This window comes from Corylus avellana, chromosome ca4, assembly GCF_901000735.1.
Source record: "Corylus avellana chromosome ca4, CavTom2PMs-1.0".
Lineage (NCBI taxonomy): Eukaryota > Viridiplantae > Streptophyta > Magnoliopsida > Fagales > Betulaceae > Corylus > Corylus avellana.
In genome coordinates this window covers 24485667-24492422 of record NC_081544.1, presented here as the reverse complement: position 1 = coordinate 24492422, position 6756 = coordinate 24485667, and the positions used below count along the sequence as shown (strand labels likewise).

Here is a 6756-nt window from a genome sequence, read left to right as displayed (position 1 = left end):
CCACCTTCTCCATGAAACCTTTTTTTTCAGGTATGTCTTTTTGTGTGTGCGCGCGTGTACGTGTAGCTTACATTAAATAATATAAATGGAGAATAAAATTTGGTAAAGGATTTGGTACTGTTTGTTAGTGAATAGTGATGCTGGTTGGGTACGTGTGACAAATAATTGAAATAGCGGGGTGGGGTTTTCAAAAATTGTTAGATGGCCCCACCTCAATAACCAAAAACATAGAAAAATAAAGAAATATGTTTTTTTTTTTTTTTTTTATAATTTTATTTTTTTTGAGATGCAAGATGAAATTATGTATTACCTCTTTTAATGAACGTTTTTCAGATGGAGTGACAATATCCCACGGGTTGAGGTGTTGTTTGTTGAAGGCCATCTTGTCGACTCGAGGGTGACTAACGAACTCCTTTAACTCTAAAAATGATTCCGAAGAAGTAACATAGAAATGAAGAGGTGTATCCCCATCGGCATTCTTCTCATTCAAAAGGTTGTTGAAAGAGGAATTTTTTATTATAATATCCATGATTCCCTCTATGCACCATGGCTTGCTTCCTTTGATAGCAAAATGGAGTACATTCCAACCTCTGTTATCAACCAGTTCGCAACAATCTGGACACCTTTCTACAATCACCTTCAATTCCTGATCATTTCCACAATTAGCTGCAATATGAAGAGGTATCATATCCTTTGTGTCTTTCATATATGCTACTTCTCTATCTTTATCCAACAATAGCTCTACTATTGAGCCTGAATGGTTGAAGTATGCAGCCAAGTGAAGCGGAGTCCAACCGTCACTGTCCACTTCTCTACTTATACCTTCAATGTTTTCAAGAATTCTGCTGACCATAGCTATACCTAAAATAATTTCAATATGTTAAATTTAATGATTCTCTAAATGACACAATTAATCCGCAAGACTTGTGAGGAGATTGAAAAAGGTACTTTATGATGATAATTGAATCTCAATGTAATTTATTAATGTTTAGTTTCTACTTTCTTCATAAAATTCAAATTAACAATAATCTCATATATAATCACATGCATTGTTGATCAGTCCTTATATATGCAAATAACTTGTATCAACTCCCTTCCATTATATCTTTTTCATGAGTTGAACTGTAACAGGCAAATCCAGAACATGGATTAAATTACATCAAGTTTCCATTTAATCTCCTAGGCCTTAATTTAATTGATAAATAGTATTAAATATTTTCTCTATAGCTAACTAACGTGGCTTTCGTTGCAATTATATATAAATAATTATTAAGTGGAGAGGTAATTTCTTCTTTTAATATATATTTATATATATATAATCTGTTTTTCTTTTTTCATGTTGATTCATCAATTAATTAGCAATTACCAAATGCCTCTAGCTAGTACTTGACGCTAATAAGGTTGTTTCGTCATTATTTTAAAATGAATTTTCGTGAGATATATAGGTTTATACTCAAATCACCAACAGTCTTAGAATTAAAAGGAAGATAATTTAGATTGAACCGATAGAGTGAAATAATAAGGAAAAAGAAATTATCATTTGCTTTTCACATTTATCATATCCTAACAGATACAAAAATCCATAATAAAGTACAGTACTAATTAATCTCATTGTTTATAAAACAAATTGTTATAAAAATAAGTTAGTTAAAAACTTATAATTAAGAGATACCACACATATATATCAAGCGTCCTTATTTTCATTATTTATTTTTTTTGGGTCCACCACATAATTTTTATCAAAATTATAACAAACTTTAAAGAATTAAAGCTGCATTACTCATTAATTACTAAATTAACCATGCAAGTAGAACATTGAGAAAATAAATAGATAGTACCTTTATATTCATAACCCCATTGTACGGCAGCATGCAAAGCCGTCCTACCAAGGGGACCCCCATGCATTGGGGATTTGCATTTGTCTAAAATTTCGAGCAACACACTTTCAAACCCTCTCTCGGCAGCTATGTAAAGTGGAGTTTCACCAGCATCATTAGCAGAATATGAAAAATCTGGGTCTTTATTAATCAACAGTTTTACCACCTCAAGGTGATTATATCGTACAGCCTCGTGAAAAGCCGTGTCTTTCTTTGTTCTTCATCCTGAGCATTTCTTTTACGGGTTCAACCCCACCTTCAAGGTCTTGATCATGAAGAGTTTGGGCACAATATTTGATTAGAACTTCCACTATGTCATCATGCCCGTACCTTGCCGCAATGTGCAATGGAGTTTCACCTTTGGCATTGGCTTGCCGTAATAATGAGGGACACGTTTTAAGAATTTCTTTCACAAAGTTGGTTGTTGATCCTGATCGTCCAATAAGGGTTGTTGATTCCGTTCCTGCATTAAGGGTTGTTGTTGATTCTGATCCTGAATTGGGGGTTGTTGAATTGGATCCAGAATTGAGGGCTGTGATGTAAATATGGAGGATTGTATTTTTATTTGGGGTTAGTAAGAGGCCAAGAGACTCATGATCGATGATATTTTTGAAGACCTCGACTTTGCCTTCTGCTGCAGCATTGTAGTAATCACGATTCATGAAAGTGATGGTCTCTGTTTGCTCGGGCTGATTAGCATTAACAGATGCTTGAGAGGGAGACATGCTTTTTACTGATTCCTATAAATATCTCTCCACACAAAACTTTGTTATGCACTTCACGAATAAAAAGCATGTGGACGACAAAATAGTAATTAAAGGAATTGTAAAAAGGGAAGTGCATGGAAATTAACATGTCATCCCCTTCTAGGCATTGCATGATTGGGCATATGAAAAAAAAAAAAAAAGAAGAAGAATTCTTTGGCTGTCTATAGAATAAGTTTTGGTCAAATGCTCCGGGTGTCACACATATTTCAAATAGCACCATTCGCTTACTCTCATGACAACTCGTGATGACACAGAGTATATATTAGGGAGTATTCAAGGGATGGCTTTTAATCTTTTTGATTTTAGCGTCACAGGAACGCTTAATTAATCACAACAAATCAACTTAATTATATTTGTATTCATGAGTTTGAAATCCAAAACTAAATTAAGGAACACTGCCACCAAAAGCAAGGCAGCATCCTATATTTCCTAAGCAGGCATCAAACTCGTTGTATCAGTGCATCCCAAAAATCCCAATCAGAACCCCAAAAATAAAGCCTAACAAGTGCATGCATCCTAAACCCATAATGAACTCCTTTGCGAAATTTTCACAGCTAAACACCGACAACATACAAAATGAGAGAAAAAGCAGCTCAAACATATCTTAAGTAAATAGGAATAATGAATGGGTAATGGAATAAAAACTGTGAGATATTGCGAAATTACCAATTTGAATCCACCGAGAGAATGGTGGCGATGATAGTCGTGTTGTGCCTTCCGTCGCGAAAGTCACTTGAGGTCGATATATATGTCCGGATTGAGTGATTATGTGAGAGATAGAGAGAGAAGAGTGTAATGGGGAGACGAATATGAAGGGAAAATGAGAAAAACAAGCAGAAGAGAAAGCAAAAAAGGAGTGGGTGAGATGGTTACGAGTGTAGAGTGAGGGTTGTTCCCAAATATATATATATAGGCAAATGCTTTTAACTTTGAAGGTTAGGCGTGATAGTTTAGGTAATGAAGAACAAAGAGAAGTAGCTTACAGCTGGAATCAACTTGCATTAATCTATTCGTGTGATAGTTTAGGTAATAAAGAACAGAGAAGTAGCTTACAGCTGGAATCAACTTGCATTAATCTATTCGTGTGTGTTGTCTACATGAATATGGAAAACCGGAAAATTTATTGCTTTCCTTATTCTTTTTTTTTTTTTTTTTTCTCTCTTTTTTTAAGTTGCTTTCTTTATTCTTGACGAGCGGTTTTGTCGCCCATCAAATATATATGTTTTTGTAGTAACATTTTATAATATATTTGGAAGTGTGATAGCATGACGGCTGCAACATATAAGTACCATACCACTACAAGCTTAGCCATTGGATCAATCAATAATGATGTTTGCATACATTTTAAGTACGTCATTATTCCTTTGCAAGAAACTGTTAGGGTTGAAGTGTGTTAGGAAGTGAGTTAGTGTTCTCACTGCATAGGGCTGTAAACGAACAAAGCTACCCATGAACTCCCTCGGACTCTGCCCGATATAGCTCGGTCCGTGTGCGACTCAATTATTAAATGAGCCACTCATGAATACGAAACTAAACTCGATTATTAAATGATAAAATGCCGCATCAAAATTGATCCATTTGGTTTTAAAGGCTGGCGAAGACGTCTTTGGGTATGGGAACAGATTTGCTTGATAGCGTAACCTATATATATACCTTATAGAAGATTTTAATAAAAGTAACTTATATAGTATATTACTTATTATTTATTAAGTAACAATAATTAATTTGTATACAATATATAATTATATCTATGATTATAAGTATCTATGTAATATATAATTGAATGATAAAAGTTAATCAGATGGTTATATCTTAAATGACCTAACCATTGAGTATCTTAAATGATCAAATAATTAATGACCTAACCACTGAATATCTTAAATGATCAATTTGAATTATTAATCATATGATTAAATGAAAATCATGATACTTAATCATATATTAATATAATCATATCGATTCATATAATTCATATCATATACAATGACAATGTGGTTAGAATAATCCCAAATGAAATGATTAGTATTAGAAATTTAAAATTGACAATAACAAATTAACAATGCATGTAATTATATCAACTAGTGATATATATATATAATACTGGTGTGTATGAACAATCATGCACGCCAGTGTTATTTAATTACAAAATATAATTAAATAATTATTTAAACAGTATATATATATCATATCAATTCATATAATGTGCTGTCTTCCACTTACCTTTTTCTTTATGAGTGTTCCTACTATGCGGTTGGTTTGTAAACTCAGCCTTTTGCAGCACCCAGTACAAATTTGACACATAAGGGAAGCACAACTTATGGAATAGGATCAAAAACACGGGATTTCTTATTCATCCCACGTGAGTCTTTGCCTTTTTTCTTCATATTTCTTCCTCTTTGTTTTCTCTTCCACTTTCTCTTTTTCTCTCTTTCCTCTTTCGGTCTTTCCTCTTCCCTCACCGACGGCTGGAACGCAACCGGAAAACCCATTTTCAAATGACTCTCTCTCCATTTTCACCTTTGGGTTGCTCTCCATTTTTGGTTTGAGAAAACCTTCCCATGGAACATCTAATAAATTCATTGAACCCAATCACCACAAATTCATTGAACCCAATCACCCAAACATCTAATAAATTCAATAAACTAGTTCCTGCAAATTCATTGATTTTGGGTTTTGTTAGAATTTCAGGGTGATTTCTCTGTGATGGAAATTCTCTGTTCGAATTCCAGGAAGTTCTGCCAAAAGAAATCTAACAGATTTTGTTACTCATTGGATGTGGTGGGTGAATGGTGGGAGAGAGAGGAAAAAATATTTTTGGTGAAGATGAATGAACCAGAGAAGAAGAATCGAGAGGAAGAGAAAGCGGGAGAGAAAGAGAAGAAGAGGAAAAAATATGGGAAAAATATAATTTAGCCCCCCAAACTACCTGTCATTTCCATTTTAGCTCCTTAATGTTCAAAAAGTGATAAAGTAGCCCCTCAAACTACCAAACAGTTGCAATTTGGCCACTCCGTTAGTCATTACCGTCAAATAGGATGAAAAATTCAAAATCACGTCGTTTTGATAAGGTTAAGTTACTAAAATGCCATTTTAGAAAAAAAAAATATTAATTTAAAAAATGCCCTCCAAAACGACGTCGTTTTGAGGAAAGAGAAAGAAAAAAGAAAAATAAAAAAAAAAAGAAAGGAAATTCGGTGGTTTAAGGGTGGTTCGCCGGCCACCACCAGGCCTATAGGGTGGTCGGCGAGCCACCCCCAGGCCATGGGGTTGGTTGGGCGGCCACCGCCAAGCTTGTTGGGGTGGCTGGGTAGGCACCCCATAGTCCAGCCACCCCATAGGCCATGTGGTGGCCGCCCAGTCACTCTCATGGCCTGGGGATGGCTCGCCGGCCACCCCTATGGCCCAGGCCTGTGGGGGTGGCTCGGCGGCCACCCCTAGACCTGTGGGTGTGGCAGGCGAGCCACCCCTAAACCGCCGGATTTTTTTTTTCTTTATTTCTTTCCTCAAAATGACGTCGTTTTGAGGGTATTTTTTAAATTGATTTTTTTTTTTCAAAAGGGCATTTTAGTAATTTAACATCGCAAAAATGGCGTAGTTTTGAATTTTCTATCTAATTTGACAGAAATGGCTAACGGAGTGGTCAAATTGCAACTATTAGTAGTTTTGGGGGCTACTTTATCACTTTTTGAATATTAGGGGATTAAAATAAAAATGACTGATAGTTTGGGGGCTAAATTATATTTTTTTCAAAAAATATTTTCGGTTAAGATGAATGAACAAGAGAAGAAAAGAGGGAAGGAGAGAAAGTGGGAGAGAGAAAACAATCCAATGTTTTTATGCTATTCTATTATGTGCAACTATCTTATGTGTACCTATTCCATTGGTTACTGCAAAAGACAACTTTTGCAGCCCTACCGCATAGGAGATTTTCCCTTTCTTTATTTATTTTCCCTATTTTTTCTCTCTTTCTCCTAAATTCACGCAACTACTCAGTCAACTCCCTTTCTCCATCCTTTTCCCCACGTGTCCCACCAGGCCACCCACTTCTATATTTTTCTATTTCTTTCCTCTTTTATGTCTCCTCTTTCTTTTCTTTTTCTTTATGTCTTTCT

The 6756-nt window shown here is 35.1% G+C and overlaps 1 long non-coding RNA gene across 1 annotated transcript; it reads right to left on the bottom strand.

Annotated features, from left to right (window-relative positions):
• Positions 1–702: 702 nt before the first annotated feature.
• LOC132176929 (uncharacterized) lies at positions 703–3410 on the bottom strand. Its single transcript, XR_009439692.1, has 3 exons — positions 3311–3410; positions 1839–2617; positions 703–861 (listed from the first exon to the last, which is right to left on the bottom strand). It is a non-coding gene; the product is annotated as an uncharacterized LOC132176929 (long non-coding RNA).
• Between the last annotated feature and the right edge of the window lie 3346 nt (positions 3411–6756).